This window comes from Barbus barbus (genome assembly GCF_936440315.1).
Source record: "Barbus barbus genome assembly, chromosome: 24".
Taxonomy (NCBI): Eukaryota; Metazoa; Chordata; class Actinopteri; order Cypriniformes; family Cyprinidae; genus Barbus; species Barbus barbus.
Window position 1 is genome coordinate 16625622 of NC_136752.1, and position 19036 is coordinate 16644657.

Genomic DNA, 19036 nt, shown 5'->3' on the forward strand with positions numbered 1-19036 from the left:
TTAAACAGTGACAGGAAATACTAGCATTAGAGCACACCACTAATGTTAGCGGTAGTTCGCTGCCAGTACTGGAGAATTAAACAATTGTTCCAGCTCTCGTTTTTTTTTACAGTCTATGGTTTCGGTTTACAAAGCTGAAGTGTGGCGTCATTTGGCCTTTTGTGGTAACCTCGGTCCCGCCGCTTGCCGCGTCCCGTGTGAAAAGCCCGCGCGGCTGCAGCTTTCTCTCGTGTTGGAGGTGTTTTGTGCAGTTGGGGCGGTGCTCGCGTCGCGGTCTCGAAGATTCCACGCGGAACATAAATACAAACTGAGAACCTGTGAAATCCAAGTTGAAAGTTCTGAGAATGTTCAACATCTGTATTTATTTGTATTGTTTTACAATTGTTTTGTTTTTTTAGGAATCCTGCAAGCACTTTATTTTTCATTAATACTAAGCAGATGTAATTTTTTTTTGTTCAGATCAAAATGTTATGACATTGTTTATTACAATTGTAAACTTAAACTGTAAAAATAAAAATATATGGTCTTTTTTATAAAATACATTTTATACATACATTTACCTAAAGAATCCTGCAAGCACTTGAACCCCCCGACAAAAAGTGGTTCAGTAATGTTGAATGTTACAGGGACTGATTATTATACAGATCCCAGTGTGTTCTGGTTAAACAATTTTTAATTATTTATTGCTAAGGTTTGCATATAGTGGTGTGCTCTTAATGACAGCTTTCCTAAAAATATATCCTATTCCTAAAATAAGAAATATCCCAATATATTGCCTAGCTTACAGTATCGCACTATATCGCATCGCAACCCCTGTATCGTGATACGTATCGTATCGCCAGATTCTTGCCAATACACAGCCCTAAAAAAGTATATATTTTTTTTATCTTTTAAAGACTTCAGTAAAAGTGAAAAATAAATAAAATACCATTTTAAAAAACAATGTGTAATAACATTTGTTGCAAATACATAAAAACACGGGAAAACTTGCAAATATTTATTTAAAAACTAAATAACCCATCCCAGTAAGTCAATTTTTTTATTAATTTATTTAATATTTTAAATAATTGTAGTCACCTATTTATTAATTCACTAATTAATGCGTGAATAAATAAATAAAGAAACGTTATATTTGTGTGTCTGGTTATTTATTTCAATATATTTTATTAAATGTTTTAATATATTTATATCGTTTTTACCCAAAGGATACGTGAATAAATATATTGTTGAAAAGCGTTTAATACTGATTATATGTATTAAGTTTATTGCAGTCTGTGGGTGTGAAATCTTCACCCTCCAAATAATGCGCGCGTTTCTCTTGGCTGTAAAAGTGCAGTCTGTAAACTGAAATGCAAATAGCCCTTCTGCGTGTATCTGTCTCGATACGTTATCTTCACGTGGGGGTGGGTAGCGTGACCTGCGGCTATCCAACTCCACTGAAATCGTTTATGTGTAACGATCGTCGCCCCTGAATGATTGCTCAACATCCATCTCCGCCGCACCGTGAACACATGAGGAGAACGACACCCGTTCGCCAGCTCTTAGCGCCAAAGACCGTTTGTTTTGGCATCCCAGGGAAGTGGGTTTTACAACCGCTGTTTTTAAGCCCTTTTAGACAGTCATGTGATTGTAACGTAACCCGACCGGAAAACACCGACGACCATCGCCGCCAATGCTGCGTTTGAGAGGAACAGAACAGCTGCGAGCCCAACGGACAAGTCCCCCGGTAACAGACAACTCACCCAACTCCACACACTCAAGCGGAGGAAAGGTACGTGTGTGTTTACACCCATTCACCTTTATTATCTACCGCTTAATTTCTGTATTTGTTGATTTTCGTTTAGTTTATTTATTCGGTGCCCCCCGTTTGTGTGTGTGTCCGTTTTATTTTTGCTCCTCGTCCCTGATGCTCGCTAAGCTCCGTTCTGGGTTTATATCGCTGTTATTGTTGTGGGTTTTCGGCTGTGTTCTCGATAAGGTCGTTGGATCATGTGCTGATCGAGCAGGGAGCGTTTGCGCGTGATCGTATCAGTCACCACGCTTCAGTTTTTGACGGTTTATTTTCTATTTGCGAAGAAAAACAGATTGCGGAAGTGGTCGGTCTCTGCGGGAGATCTGTCCGTTCCACGTGTCTCCGTAGTGGGAGGAGCTAGTTTACAAACCCACAATGAGAACAAGTCTTAAGCTGTGGCGAATGCTTTGGGTTAGACGTGTATCTCAGTTTGTGGAACTGCAAAGCTATGTATTATATTTAGGTACCAGGAAACACCTGTAAACCGTTTATAAATGTACGTGGATAAAATCTGTCATGTCACAGTTTGTATATTCCAACAAATTTCTATTACTGCTGAATGCTGGGTGACTCAAAGCTCCACTCAATAAGTTTATATTATTAAAATCGTTTTGCACAAAAAGAAATGAACACACTTTAATTATATTAGAAATTTTGGCAAATCAGTCTACTAGAAAAGGCTATTTTATTCTACTTCCTCATAAGTGCTGCCATGTTGACATCATATGACCACATGCAGTGAACAGTAGTGGGCAACAGTCTTTCTGGAACTAAAAACCCCATGCATTTTCTATATATGGGAAATTATCTTTAACAATAATCAATAATTAACAATAAATCTCTACTGTGAGCTAAGTTTTTTTTTTCTTCTTAATAAGCATTATATGGGTCATTGATGTATAAAGATTTTCAACAGGCCAATTTTAAAATACAAAAAAATAATATTTACTGTAATTGTTCAAACGTTAAGAATGTTGTGTGCCCGTAAATTCATATTAAAATTTAAGTGATTTTTGTGTTTTTTCATCTAGATGAATTGACCGTAGCCTTAAAAAATGTCATGTGGTGCGACTTCTATTTATATATTAAATTGATTTATATTAAAATTTAAATAATTTCCTTAACATTTAAAAAAAAAAATGTTCTCAGTAATTAAAGTGTTTAGAAATAAAGTATTTGCATTTAATTTGAGTTTTTGTAAATAATGATCTCTTATTGTTGTTCTATAATTTCAGAGTTGCCTTCTTAAATGTAGCTAACAGTTATTTTTCCTGCAAATTACATAAAACTGATAAAAATGTTTTAAAAATACCATTCGCTTAAGCATACTGTAGCAGTGATTAATATTTCAACCACAGAAATTAGATTTTATTTTAATTTTAATACAGTTATTGCTATTATTGGTGGCACCACATGATGAGTGGTCGCTCCAAATGACAAAAGTACCATATATCATTAAAAACCTATTTAAAAAGATGTGTGAAAAGTGCAGCATGTGCCATTAACTGCAGGCATTTCTTTAGCCCCAGTTATTTCTGTACTTTGCCCAATATTGGCTGCTCAATTGACCCTTTCGCCGGGAGTTTGATTATCAGGCAGTCTGACATATTATAACCCCCGAAAAACAAACCGGACATGAGAGTAAATTAACGTCAGTAGACTTGAACTTGAAAAATGGTGTGTACTGACATCTTTTCACAGTTGAAACAAGATACCTTCTGATGTTCATTCATGTTTATTTCGTGCTATGACTAGTAAAGTTGAAGAGATGATCGGTTCATGTGCCGCTTGAAATGAGGCGCTACAGCGATCTGTCACTACATGATAAAGAGCCACAAAACAGTATTTGTTGTTTGAATTTCTTTTAAAAAATGACAAAATTTGAACACTGAGGCTTTGTTTCATACTAAAAGTAACCAGCTCTGTCTTGTCTGTCAGTGTCCTCTTTGCTCCATGATGTATTTTTCAATGTGTGAGAACATGATGTGTGGCATAAAAGTGCCATGGTTTGTCGGACGTAGCAACAGTAACTAAGGGGGTGGGTCTTTGCAAAAGGTCAATTTATAATAGGGGGAGGTTGCTGGCTTAGGTTCTGAGATGACAACATGAACATCTTTCTTATAGTAGAAAATGACTTCTGGAGTTTGTGCTAGACTGCAGGGTCAGAGTTAACATGCTGCCTATGGTGAGCATTTATTTTACTTTGTTTGGCAGTATAATCTGGTAGAATAGACTAAAATAGCTATTAATAAATGACTAATAAATGCATAATTACCAAACTAAAATTCATGCTCTGAATTATTTTATTTTTATTTTTTTGCATTTTTCTCTCGTTGTACAAACAAACAGTCTAAAAATATATTCCAAATTACACTTAAAGTATTCTATGTATATAAACCATCAATTGAATATAAAAGCAAAAAACTGCCAATCTGGGACATATATCTATGATGGAAAACACTCTGCAGTGGTCGCACCACATGATATTTTCACATTCAATCAAAATTTACAAGCACAGAATTGGTCACCTAAACAAAACAAGCTAGCTTCCCACAAAAGGTCACTATGAAATTTATAATGAAAATAAATGATTGCAAAAATAACTTATTCATTGTTTTTCTGAGGTCATACCACATGATATCCAAATGTGGTAACTAAATACCAACCGTTAAAAATATTATTATTATTATTATTTTTCCAAATTTGAAAGAGACTTACAAACCTGCTTGATGCTTCCATGGGTCCATAGCCATTTGGAATATGAGGCAAAGTCTTGTCTTTGAATGGATTTCAACATAAAAGTTTCTTTTGATGGTCACACCACATATTTCATAAAATGGAAATCATCGGACAAAGTTTGTTTGTATATTATGACGGAAATATAAATACTAATGCTTTGCAATTTTATACAGTATTACAAAACACTTTGGAAATTATGGTAAATAGTGCAGAAAATAAATCTGAATAAATTTAGGGTCATTTCAAAGATGTTTACAAAAAAAAGTTATGGCCGGACAGTCGCACCACATGATATTTTGACACTTTGAATAACAGAAAAATTACAAATAACTAATGTTTTTTGAAAAGTTAAAGTGAGTTCGTACATATATATAGCATCTTTTTATGCATTTAAACCTATTTTTAACTGGGAAAATGTAATCGGACAGAAAATTTAGGCGTCACGTCATAGACCCATATATAAATACACATCAGGTCAATAATGGATATGTCCACCAGAGAATTGCTTACAGAGAAATACTTAAGTATTTGCATTGCAAACAACATTATAAATAAATAAATATGTATGTATGTATGTGTGTATGTATGCATGTAATCCCCCTTGGTTTTTAATTAAATGTCATTTTCAGTGCCTCATTGGATTGTAGTTCTTTCCCTTTTGGAATCCATTCAAATCAAAGTTTGTAATATTGGGCTTACTCTAGGATCGAATCTGGGAATGTCCTATATATGTATGTGTGTAAGACAGAAAAACGAACAAAAAATGAACAAAATAAAAGAGAAAAAACTGTTTCTGTGTGAGCAGTTGGTAAACAAACTTCATACATCCAGGCCAGTAGGTGTCAGTATATTCCAAATTCACATGTGCGATTGGACGATTGAAAGGAGCCGGCTAAACTTAAACTATTGTTAAGAAATGTCTGTTTTGAAGTCTTTGCACACCGCTACGTGACATTTCAACCCATGGTAGGGAGTCCGTAGGCTTTGTGGGCTTGTAGACTGTTCTCCACTCGAGGGGTTAAGAGGAAGTAGCCATAGGAATGCTGCCTGAATGCCAACCGCCATTAAACTTGAGAAGAAGAAGAAGAAGAATGCTGCCTGAAGAGCGAGTCCAGAGACCCAAAGCCTATGATTAACCTTTAGGGTAATGGACATTCAAGGCATAGAGGCTGCTGAGCTGGTTCTAGTAGACAAGGGTTAATAACCTCAGGGATCAGGATTGTGTTCAAAGGTTGCCTCAGATGTTTGGCCCTTGGCTGGATCTGACTGCTCTGTTGGGACCAGAGCTGGGTAGATTACTTACAAATGGTAATCCATTACTGATTCCAGATTACATGACAAAAATTGTAGTCAGTAACGTAATCCGTTACATTACAAATTTTAGGTAATATAATCAGATTACTTTTAGATTACTTTTGATTTAACTTGTTTATCACATTGATTTAAATAGCATTATCTTGTACCATAATGATGTAAAAAATGCAAAGAGTAAGAAAACTTATAACATGAAGTGCATTAAACATTATAGTACGTCAAAGTTTCCCAAACTAGGTTTCGTAAAGGAACTGCAGGGGGGTTGTGAGTTTAATGAGAAGCTGACAATTAATTAAATCATAAAAAATTTAAATGAAAATAAATAATTTTAAAACGAATTCCCTTTCGAGAAAAGTCTCCTCACTCGGCGACCATATTTTCGCTTTGCTGTTTCTCCCATTCATAAATATAGGAGTGAACTGTCTTTGTATTTCTATTGTCTTTGTTTTAAATAAAACAATTATTATAAAAAAGATGAAATATTTTTATTTACCTGCATGCCATGTGATCATTAATCAACATCAAAGAAACTGTGAACATGCAAATGTTATACTTAATTATTTAAATATTTATTTTAAAATAATTAAAAGCAAATATATTTGGTGAATAAGGTTTAGATTACAAAAAGTTTTGGAATGCCTGCCTTACATGTAACTAAGAAATAAGGTGAATGTGCATTTTAATTAGTTATAATTAATAATTCATGGTTAAAAACCTACAGAGTAATAATTCAAATAAAACTGAATGTGTTCATCAGTAGTTGATGCAATGTTGAAACCCTTCTTAAACCTGAAATGATTTTTGTAAATCCAGAGGCCAAATGCTGTCGCCACCTGAATAATGACTGATCTTTGTGTGAATGTCCACAAATCTGGACTATATATATACATATATAATATGTTTGTAATCGGTAGGCTATTTTAGAAAGGGAAATTTAAAAGATGAAAAATAGAAATTAGGGTGAATCAATGAATTATGAATAATTTATTGCTATTGTGTGAATAATATGTAATCATGTAATCAATAAAAAAGTAACTGTAGTCTGATTACGAGTATTTTAAAATGTAACTTATTCTAATTACAAGTACTTAATTTTTGGAATCTGATTACGTAATCCAGATTACATGTAATCAGTTACTACCCAGCTCTGGTTGGGACCATGTTGTCAGGGTTAGATGCACTGATAAGTTTATTTAGCTCTTCCTGTCCTGTAGTTTTTCTTTGGGTGCGATGAATGAAGCTGAAATACTAGACGCAGTAGAATTTACATTTGATATTGTATTTCTGATGTTATCTATTTTATCAGTAAAGAAATTCATAAAGTCATTACTATTAAACTGTGAGGGAATATTTATATCGGGTGGAGTCTGTTTATTTGTTAATCTAGCCACTGTGCTAAATAAAAACCTTGGATTGATTTGGTTATTATCTATGATTTTGCGGATATGCTGTGCCCTGGCAGCTTTTAGAGCCTGTCTATAGCTGGACATACTGTTTTTCCACACAATTCGAAAAACTTCCTAGTTAGTTTTTCTCCATTTGCGTTCAAGATTCCGAGTTTCTTTCTTGAGAGAATGGGTATAACTGTTGTACCACGGCGCAGTACGTTTTTCTCTAACCTTTTTCAATTTGAGGGGGGGCAACAGCTTCTAATGTATTAGAGAACATAGTGCTCATGTTGCTAGTCATTTTGTCTAGTTCATGTGTATTTATGGGTACACAGAGCAGTTGAGATAAATCAGGCAGGTTATTTGTGAATCTGTCTTTGGTGGCTGGAACAATAGTCCTGCCCGGACGATAACGCGGAGCTTTAAATGATCAGTAACATCATCACTTTGAGGTACGATATCTATATCGGTAAGATCAATTCCATGCGATATAATTAAATCTAGCGTATGATTAAAACGATGAGTGGGCCCGTGATGTTTTGCTTGACTCCAAAAGAGTTTATTAGGTCAGTAAACGCAAGTCCTAACGCATCATTTGTATTATCAACGTGAATGTTAAAATCTCCGTCAATTAGCACTTTATCAACATTAACTAATAGATCTGCGAGGAAATCTGCAAATTCTTTTAGGAAATCTGTATATGGCCCTGGCGGTCTATACACAGTAGCCAGAGCAAGAAATAGGAGAGATTTCTTTTGCATATCTAACACTGTAACATTAAGCAGAAGTATTTCGAATGAGTTACACCTCCTGTATCCTGTTTTCTGAGTAACATTCAGAATATCACTATATATTGTTGCCACACCGCCGCCACGACCAGTCTTACGGGGCTCATGTTTATAACAGTAGCTTGGTGGAGTAGACTCATTTAGACCAAAATATTCATTTGGTTTAAGCCAGGTTTCAGTCAGGCAGAGTACATCAAAATTATTATCTGTGATCATTTCATTTACAATAACTGCTTTGGGTGCGAGTGATCTAATATTTAGGAGCCCAAGCTTTAAAAATAGTTTTTGTTCATTTATTTTGTGTTTTTCTGGTTTAATCACGATCCGATTTTTTTCTAGATCCTGCATTAAATTTATATTTTGACCTCGCTATTCGGGGAACAGACACAGTCTGTATAGATTGGACAACGCAAGTACTTCTATCTTTTAAGTGGGTAGAACAACATCATAGCAGTTATTTGAGAATTGGCTTACTAGTCAGATGGAGCGTAGCGTCCTGGAGATGTTGTCCGACAGGAGTTCCGCTCCGACTCTGCTGGGGTGCAGGCCATCAGCACGGAAAAGCCTAGGACGCTCCCAGAAAATATTCAAATTATTAACAAAGAGCAGTTTCTGTTCTTTACACCATGACAATAACCATTCGTTTAAAGCAAAAAGTCTACTGAACCTTTCGTGTCCTCGTCGATACGTGGGAAGCGGTCCTGACACTATGATCGTCGTCGCGGGCGATGTGCTGCGTACCGTCTCGATCAGGCTCCTGAAAGTCCCTCTTCAGTGTCTCCATCTGCCGCAGCTTGGTGTCGTTAACCCCCGCGTACAGCACGACAGCACTGATGCTCTCATCACCCATCAGGATCATGGGTATCTGCGCAGAAACATCGAGAACACGAGCACCGGGGAAACAGTGAGTGTGCACTTTACCTTCAGCTAACGTAGCACGGACGTGCCGGATGATGGCGTCTCCGACGATCACAGCGTCGCGTTTCGTCTCGCGGAGGGGAACGAATCGGTTCCGGGTGGAGATCTCGAAGACTGGAGGATGCGGAGGGGGAGAGGTCATCACCCGGGGCCTGGCTCATGTCTTCCGCTGCTGGTGCACCCAGGGTCAGTGGCGTCCTGGCGCCGGAGTGAAGGACATCTGGGAAGTTCGCGTCCTGGGTGCACAGGGTCTGTGCAGAGAAACACACAGAGTAGAGGTGGTTGGAGTGTTAGCAGCGTGCTGTATACTTACTACTTTGACTTGTGAGTGTCAGCCCGGGATGTTTCCAGCGCGGCTCTCCGCTCTCTCAGCTGGGCCTGCTTCTCCATCAGGTCGCGGATCTGCTTCTCCACGGCCTCCAGCTCCAGCTGCACCGAATGCAGCTCGAATGTGTCCTCACCTGCACTCAAAGGTAGACACAAATCCGCCATTTAAGCAAGTAACAGTGAAACAATGGTAATGTGTGTGAATAGAGTATTAGCAATGTAAGCGAGATTAGCGGCAGCCACGCTGCCGATGCTAACGGGCTATAAGCTAATAGCAGACTCGAGAAATCAAAATAAAACTAGTGATAACAAGGCGCTCTGATTGGTTGTTTTAGACTGCTATAGGGGATATATTCACACGTTATAGAAACGAAAATTATAGTGTATAAAATAGTTTTTAAGATAGAAAATAGACGATAAAGAATCAACTTGATGGAGCACAAACTCAAAACACGCAGTCACAAATCAGCGCATGATCCTGTCACATGATCCTCTTGGATATGAGTGGGAAGTAGGTTTGCCAGTATAAAGAACATAGCAAAGTGAATGAAATTCTGTGCCTTAAAAGCTCTGTATGGACTGCTTTAAAATCACTGTAATTAAATCATATCACTTAAAGTATCTGCACACCTTCCCAACAAGCAACACGGTTCATTTTAGTTGCACAAATCATGGGGGGAAGGGTTATGTGCCAAAGTGTTATACTTGGGGTTATAAATTTAAAGAAACCCTTAAGGTGAAATAGTAGCCTACTAGTTATAATATTCATATTCCAAGTGTATCGTAGAGTTTAGCTTATTGTTAGGTTTTACAGTGTTGTATTTATATTTTCAGTGGTTCACTGCTGATTAAGTCCATATCAACAGACTTCTAACTTAACAGACTTCTTTCACTCTAGTCTTTTTTTTGTGCATTGTGGTCTGTAGTAGACAGGAAGTTGACTGTCATCTCTGGCCCTTTCTGTGTAGGTGGAAGTATGGAGCTGGCCAATCATGGTCTTATCCTTCTGCAGCAGCTCAACGCGCAGAGGGAGTTTGGCTTCCTGTGTGACTGCACGGTTGCCATCGGCGATGTCTTTTTCAAAGCACACAAGGCTGTTCTGGCCGCATTCTCAAACTACTTCAGAATGCTATTTATACACCAGGACAGGTAACCGCTTTATGTATGGTTTTTAAAGTCCATTTTGTGCTTTATCTCTAAATGTGTTGATATGGTAAGCTGATAATTCATATGTTATATCTAATAAATGGCCAATATTAAAGGGATAATTCACCCAAAAATTTTAATTCTGTCATTAATCACTCACCCTCATGTCGTTCCAAATCTGTAAGACCTTCGTTCATCTTCTGAAGACAAATTAAGATATTTTTGATGAAATCTAAGAGTTCTTTGACCTTGCATAGACAGCAATGCAACTGAAATGTTCCCAGGCCCAGAAATGTAGTAAGGACATGGTTAAAATAGTCCATGTGACATCAGTGGTTCAACCGTAATTTTACGAAGCAACAAGAAGACTTTTTGTGCTCAAAGATAACAAAAATAATGACTTTATTCCGTAATTCTTTGGAGAGTATCACGATGCATGCGTGTGCTTTTCTCTGCACGTAAATATCGCATGTGCGAGGTGCTGCATAGAACATGTTGTGATACTCCCCAAAATGACACTAGGCTGATCCGGAAGAGAAGAATTGTTGAATAAAGTTATTTTGTTTTTTGTTTTCTGCGTAGCTTTGTAAAATTATGGTTTTAACGATGTCCTTACTACATTTCTGTGCCTTGATCATGGAAGTAACCTTACCGTCTATGGAGGGTCAGAGAGCTCTCGGATTTCATCAAAAATGTCTTAATTTGCATTCCGAAGATGAACGAAGATCTTACAGGTTTGGCAACGACATGAGGGTGAGTAATTAATGACAGAATTTTCATTTTTGGGTGAACTATCCCTTATATTATATAATATTTTAACCTATGCTGTCTAAACTAAAATCATTCATTTTTAAATGTAACATAAATTTAGGTATCGCAACATTATAATGAAAAAGGCTTGACTACACTACATGACTTTTCAAATATGAACCACACTGAATGATTTAGGATTACGCACTACCAGACTTTCATGTCGTCTTGAACACAACAAACTCATGCATTAATATGCACCTCATTGCTAGGAGTCGCATGACAAATTAAAACAAATGTTCTAAAAGCATCCAAAAATTTAAAACATGTTTTATATCCTCGGACTGAACACAATCATAGTGTGAAGCTAAAAAAAATCTTTGAATCTGAGTCTGTGAAGTCTGTGAATCTGTGCCCATCATAAAATACATGTTTTTGTTTTTATTTTTATTTTTATTTGCTAAAATTGTCAAATCCAACTGCCCAAAGTCTGCAGACTGGCTCTTACTTTCAGCAACTCGCATAAACTAGTCCAGACTGTAATGAGGCAAAAGTCATGTATTCTATTCCAGCCTTGATGATTAAAGTAACATTAACATTAATCTAATTGTAAACTGTAATAGAGAAAATGCATAATTATCAACTGTACAAATAACCAATATTGATACAGTGCCCTCCAATAATATTGGCACCCTTGGTAAATATGAGCAAAGGCCATTGTGAAAATAAATTTGCATTGTTTATCCTTTTGAGCTTTCATTCAAAAAATTCACAAAATTCTAACCTATCATTGAAGTAAAACAATTGAAAGTCGAGGGAAATGTCATTGTGAAATAAATGCTTCTGTAGTTCATGTTGGCCACAATTATTGGCACCCAATTATTGCAATGTCCTATTCCCAAGATTTTCCCAAGTTTTCTCATATAATGCCTGAAGAGTTTGGAGTACACCTGATAAGAGATCATTCCTTCAGAATCACTCCAGATCCTTCAGATTCCCAGCTCAATGTTGGTGCTTCTTCTCTTCAGTTCACCCCACTCATTTTCTGTAGGGTTCAGGTAAGAGGACTGGGACGGCCATGGCAAAAGCTTAATTTTGTGTTTAGTGACACATTTTTGTGTTCATTTTGATGTTTGTTTTTTGATTATTGTCCTGATGGAAGATCCAACCATGGCCCATGATAATATTTCTAACAGAGTCAGTCAGGCTTAGATTTTTTTTATCTGTTGGTATTTGATAAAATCCATGATGCAGTGCATCTGAACAAGATGTCCAGGACCTCCGGCAGAAAAACAGGCCCACAACATTAAATATCCAGCAGTATATTTAACCGTGGGCATGGAGTACCTTTTTTTTTTTTTTTTTTTTTTTATATCCCTGTTTGTACTAACCCGTGTGGTGGGTTTGCTGCCAAAATGCTGTGTTTTTTCTTTTTCATCTGACCATAGAATCCAGTGCCATTTGAAGTTTCAACTGAATATGCTGGAGTTTGTTTTTGGATGAATGAGGAGAATTTTTTTTAAACCCTCCCAAAAATGTTTTGATGAAGAGGCTGTTTTTTGTTGGGTTTTTTTTTTTTTTAGGCTTTCTGGCCCCATGACTAATCACTGCAATTCTCCAGCTGTGATCCTTGAAGAGTCTTTGGCCACTCAAACTCTCCTCCTCACCGTGCATTAGGACGTTATGGACACATCCTCTTCAGGCAGATTTGTAACATCTTTAGTTGATTTGGAACCTCTTAATTATTGCCCTGATGGTGGACATGGGGATTTTCAATGTTTTAGCTCTTTTCTTACAGCCACTTTCTATTTTGTGAAGCTCAACAATCATGTTTTGCACATCAGAACTATATTCTTAGGTTTTACTCCTTGTGATGGATGATTAAGGGAATTTGACCTTTGTGTTCCTCATTTATAATCCTGTGGAACAGGAAGTCACCCTGGTGAGCTAAAAAATGTGAATATACTTCAGAGATATTTTACTCATAAGAATTTCTAGGGTTGCCAATAATTGTGGCCAACATGAATTGGAGAAAAACATTTATTTCATCATGAGATTTTTCTCCCCACATTCAGTTGTTTTACTTCAATGACAAGTTAGAATTTTGAGAATTTTTTTTGAATGAAAGCTCAAAAGGATTTCCTCATATTTACAGAGGGTGCCAATATTAGTGGAGGGCACTGTAATTGTAATTGAGATAATAGGCCTATATTATATTGTATTGTATGTATTTTCTCTCTCTCTCTCTCTCTCTATATATATATTCTATATTTTGTTTTTGAAGGGTAATTTGTATTAAATGTGCTCTTAACTAATAAGCTGAATAGGTATTAAAGCACTTTTATAGAATAAACATTGGTTTTCAACATTGAATCTGTTTCTTTATCCTCTCAACCAGTGACTGTGTTCGCTTGAAGCCTGCTGACATTCAGCCCGACATCTTCAGCTACCTCCTCAATCTGATGTACACCGGAAAACTGGCGACGCAGCTTATCGACCCGGCTCGCCTGGAGCAGGGCGTCAAGTTCCTCCATGCGTACCCTCTCATTCAGGAGGCAAGTCTGGCTAGGCTTGCGGCTCAGGTACATCCTGAGGTCAGCCTTCCGCTGTCATCCTCTCTTTATGGCATTCAGATATCAGACCAACAGGCCACGCTCACAAACCGCCTCTCGGCGAGAATGCATCTCTCTTCGCCATTCGACATGGAAGGCAGCGGTTTGCTTGATGGGAAGTGCGTTACCACAAACAAAGCTACCTCACTGACGCGTACTGTATCCAAGCACAGGCAAGCTCTGTTAGAAACCGAGGTAGAAGCGTCAATGAGCACCAGTCAGTTTCTGAGGGAAGGCGGCGAGACGGAAACATCTGCAGGTGAGGCCCCGTCTTGCTCTCTGAGCACCAACACCATTCTGTATGTGAAGCCCAGCATCATGAGAAGAAGTTCCTCTTTGAGGAAGCATTATACATGCCATGTCTGCGGGGGCCGCTTCACCCAGCGAGGAGCCTTACGAGAGCACCTGCTTCTACACACCCAGGCTATGCTCCCCCTGGTGTTAGAGTCCGTCGGTGTAGCGTCCCCAATGATGACTGGAGGTGCCGCCACACCAGAGGTGGAGGAAGTCCTCAGAAGCAGCGAAGCTGCTGCAGCCACTCCCATCATCGTGGATGCTGCTAGTGACAGCGAGCAACATCTATACTCAAAAGAATCTCCACATCCTGAAACCGCCATGCCCGTCCCAACAACAACCGCAGTCAGCCTGTGCACGGCTCAGCCCCAGGCAGACACGCCACCGCCGTCCGATATCGCTGATATCGACAACCTAGATGGTGCGGCTGACATGGAGCGGGAAGTGAAGCGGAGGAAATATGAGTGCTCCACTTGTGGCCGCAAGTTCATCCAGAAGAGCCACTGGAGAGAGCACATGTACATCCATACGGGAAAGCCGTACCGCTGCAGCGCCTGCGGCAAGAGCTTCTGTCGGGCCAACCAGGCGGCGCGGCACGTTTGCATGAATCTGGGCTCGGAGCCAGCGTATACCATGGTGGACCGACAGAGCATGGAGCTGTGTGCCGCGGACGACTCCAGCCAAATGGAGGCGCTGTTTCTCGGCTCTTCTGGGAGACCGTACAAATGCAATGTGTGTGAAATGACCTTTTCCAGCCCCAATGAGGTGATCAAGCACCTGTGCTTCAACCAGGGTGTGCTCTCGGGCGCAGCGGCGGGAGAAATGGGCGTCAGTGGGCTGAACAGTGACAGCCTGGCCAAAGACGAAGGCTCGGATTCATCCAACGGTGGGCCATTGATAATGCCCATCAAAACTGAGGAAGTCTTTGTGGAATAGCTTCACATTCATCCACTTCAGAGTATTGTTTTTTTAATTGTATTGCATTTGTGGGTAAATTATGATCAGAAGTTAAGCTACAGATGGAAAATTCTGTTATTGTTTCTTTTTTCTTTTTCTATTTTACTTCTACTGAAAAGTTCTTCTACTTTCTGCTTTTTTTAACACTCATGCATTAATTTACTATATTTATAACAGATTTACAGTAGGTTTATTCCAACAAGTCAAATTCCTGCTTCATTCTGTATTATTTTCAAGGGGTTTATTGGTTACTCGGGTCATTTGTAGTTTGTTGCGGTTAATGCTCTTCCTCTGCGGTTTAAAACGGTCTACAGGAAAAGGATGTAGTGAACTGCTGAAATCCTGCGTTTCACAGTGCAGATCAGACATAGACCTCATTAGGTTGGATTGGTAACTCGATGGAATATTTAAAATATTATAGCCACAAAATGATTAGTTCAGTGGGTACAGCACCAAAATTTCTTTTGAAAATAAAAAGAAATGTCATTTTCTGAGCAGCTAAATGTGGGTCCTGGTTTAGGATGAGTATTCACTACCTCAACCGGTTTCAGACATGCAATATCAGACTTACCTGAAATTTGCATCAAAGGGTCGAGGATCAAAGTCAACTTTATCTTCCAGTGCCTCCGAGGAGTTACACAGATCTCAAAGTTTTTCTTTCTGATGCTGTTTCTAATTTCTCATTACATGCTTTGGGTTAGCAAGAGCAAGGTGTAATTATAGATAACCTTCATGCAGTGCCAGATTACCTGTCGAACATCACTTATATTGTTAATGTGACCCACAATATATTTGCCTAATTATCCACTTTTGTCAGTTTGTTACAGTACTTTTTTCGTGCCAATGCCACCTAAATGAGAAACATCCATGCTGTAAAATTGGTCAGCGGCAGCAGCTCATCAGCAGTCTGGTTGTTTTGCTCTCACTGTGGTTCAACATGTTTACAGTTGCGCTGTGTGTTTAATTAAAGTTGTTCCTGTGTGTGAATTTAGAAAACACTGTGGCCAATCGTTCACATGTATATAACATTGCTTGAAGGGAGATATTTCTGTCACTGTTTGCCGATTTAATTTTGCCATGAAATTATTTGCTTGAATATGCTCTTAAATTCCTTATTTTTGAGTTTTATATAACTTTTCTCATTTTATTTACAAAGAATTTTATAATCTCCGAGGTTGTATATTGTTCAATGCATTTACTGTAGAATATTATCCATTATAGTGTAGCACAAGTGTGTGTGTGTGTGTATATTTGTCATCTCTGCATTGGCTGTCTTTGTTTTAACGAAACTGACAGTGAGGTCATGCTGTAAAAGCACTGATTTCTACTAAAGATCCCTGACTACTTTTATCAATATACTTGTGCTACATCAGGAAACTTCTGTTATTTACAACCAGGGTGATTTACATTCAGTGTCAAATATTTCTTTCTTCCTTTCTCTTTGTAAAGACCTTGTAGGAATTTATTGTAAGAGCATTGTGAGTTAAGTTACTGAATAGTTAATTAGAGCCCAGGAATGACCATTTGCTTCATTTTGTTACAAGGATTTTTTTTTAAACTGTAATGTTAATTTTTCTCATTTGTAATCATACATCAGGTGATGTCTTGCCTTTTTTCCTGTAGTATTGTTATAACTCTTTATTATTTGTACGTATGCAAGTTGTTCTCTTTGAGACATTTTTAGGGAGGAAGGGGTAAAGGTGCCCCCTCAAACGCACAAACCCCAAAGCCAAGGCAAGCATACTGTGATCTCTCGCTCCTCAGGAACATGAAGAGTTGTCTCTGGAAAAAAATACTTCCTTTGCATTTTCATTATGAATAATGATAATAAATCCATATGTTTTTGAAATGTGTATTTATTAAGGTTTTTTTAATTTTTTTAGATGAGCCACAAGATGGCACCATTGGGTTTTTTTATGTGATGCCTCTACACCAAAACTTGCAAAAACTTAAACTAACTGCTTAAATATTACCAGCATTTATACCAATTCAGTTATATATACTTCTTAGTTTACATTTTCTCCATCCCCACACTTAACAATACACACAAACAGAACAAAGGGCAATGAAAAGGTGAGCTTGATTTAAACTAGCTTTATTTGAATGAAATATAGACATGATTTTGAATCCATACTATTAACAGCTTGAGGAATACAAAAAGAGGTGAGGCTCATGCTACTGAAATATAACATTCCTTAATGCTTTTATTGGTTATTTGTTAATATTACAATATGACTTAAGGTACATAGGTATACAATTTGTACAAATGTTAAAGGAGCTTCACAGTAGACTGTGTTATAAAAAGCTAAGAAAAGAATGTGAGTGGGCTGTTCATTCAAAGCGTGACAGTAGTAGCAAAGCTGTTTGTTTTTTATTCAAGATAATGCACCCTGTACAGTCTCTGTCATTTGCAGACTTTCTGAACGTTAACCAGTACACATTTCAACTGCTCGAATTTTGGCATATGCGTTTTCATTAAAAAAAAAACCCTTTTTATTAGAGACCAAAGACCTGAATTTACTTGTACTAAAGTTTACTTTACAGTTTGCCACCATCTTCATCCAAATACACAACTGCCACTCATTTACAAGTCCTGTCTGCATGTATGGCTATAATATACTCATTTCAAAGAGACAATAAGGCATCTACCACGTCTTTCAAAGAAATAACAGTCCTTGATACAGAGATTAGGAATGCAAAAAAATATTCTACACTATATCACTGAATACCCACATATCTGTGAATTAAAAGCACGTGTAACCTGTGTTGGAGAGTTTACCAATACATGGCATTAATACAATTCTCCTCGCACAATTATCTCACAATTTTCTTTTAACCTCGGGTGCATTTTTGGTGTTGAAACATGCATTCGCTAAGGCCGTTAAACAGTGAAGTGCACATGTACGTTGAGGACAATAAACTGACTTTTCTAAACGTTCCCTACATCATCACAGGGTACCACTGAAAGCAAATCAAATTGAAAACAATCTCAAATGTCACACATTAATGGTGAAATCATTCATCGTGATTGTACATGATAAATATACATAACAAAAAGAAAATTTCACAGTAAGGGACAAAGAAGTGGTATATCTACAGTGAGAATGAAGATGATAATGGCTGGATATTGTGTTTCAGAGTTCACTGAATTTCACCTTATTTTCACATTACAGCCACAGCATATTATGCACTTGTTCATTTGCTATAGCTGTAGAGGGTGTATCTGTACCATTTTTGTTAAAATTACTTGTCTAAGTATTTTGTAGTTTTACACCAACATGACATCATGATTTAAATGGTTGTTTTAGAAGGTTAGAACATGTTTGAGAGGGTTGAGAGAATATTTTAGATATAAATACAATATACAAAAAAACAACCCACCTACTGCAACGCCACAGCCACACATACATAAACTCTCCATTCGACAGACTGCTGACAACTAATAAAAAAAGAAAATGTTCATCACAAAAAGTTACAGGTGGGAAAATAGCATCTGATGCAGTTTGGCAAATGCAGGAAATTGGGGGTAGGGGACATCCCTCAATGAGTCCAGTGAGGCGAGACACCTCGTGATATGGCAGCTGAGTTATGGGAAATTTGGAAAAAGGGTAAGCGGGATGGATGAATGGATGAATTAAAAGAGAAAGAGAGAAGGGAGATTGGCCTCGAGTCTCTTGCTCTGGGAGTTGGTCTCTCTATGGCTGCCACTCACTTCTTGCTTTCCAGAAAGCTCTGTGCCCCAGTCATGTGACCACTTTTTACATGCAGACTGCAAGACAAAAAAGGAAATGGTGAGAAAAAAGAACAATTCTAGCACATCGCCATTTTGTTTGGAATGTTTTAAGCTTACTCGTGTATGGCGCTAACTCTGCTAATGCTAATTCAAATGCTATTTCAAAACTGCAATTTGCCCTCTTTTCTTTTCTCGCAGCTCTTTAATCAATTAGGATGACAAGCTACTATCCTATTATGTTACTTTGTCACCCATTATTTCACAGGAATGGCTCTTTC

The 19036-nt window shown here is 37.8% G+C and overlaps 1 protein-coding gene and 1 pseudogene across 3 annotated transcripts in view; one reads left to right on the top strand and one right to left on the bottom strand.

The window, feature by feature from the left end:
- The first annotated feature begins 1562 nt into the window (after nt 1-1562).
- LOC306844251 (zinc finger and BTB domain-containing protein 2-like) lies at nt 1563-16872 on the top strand (annotated as a pseudogene). Its single transcript, XR_013785985.1, has 4 exons — nt 1563-1771; nt 2077-2187; nt 10235-10415; nt 13561-16872. The product of XR_013785985.1 is annotated as a zinc finger and BTB domain-containing protein 2-like (transcript).
- A 233-nt stretch (nt 16873-17105) lies between these two features.
- The window catches only part of LOC306844250 (A-kinase anchor protein 12-like), a 37588-nt gene continuing 35657 nt past the window's right edge, over nt 17106-19036 (bottom strand). For both annotated transcript variants that reach the window (XM_079376236.1, XM_079376237.1), the window contains one exon: nt 17106-18794. The gene's annotated coding sequence lies outside the window, so the exon portion shown is untranslated. The remainder of the gene's footprint in view (nt 18795-19036) is intronic.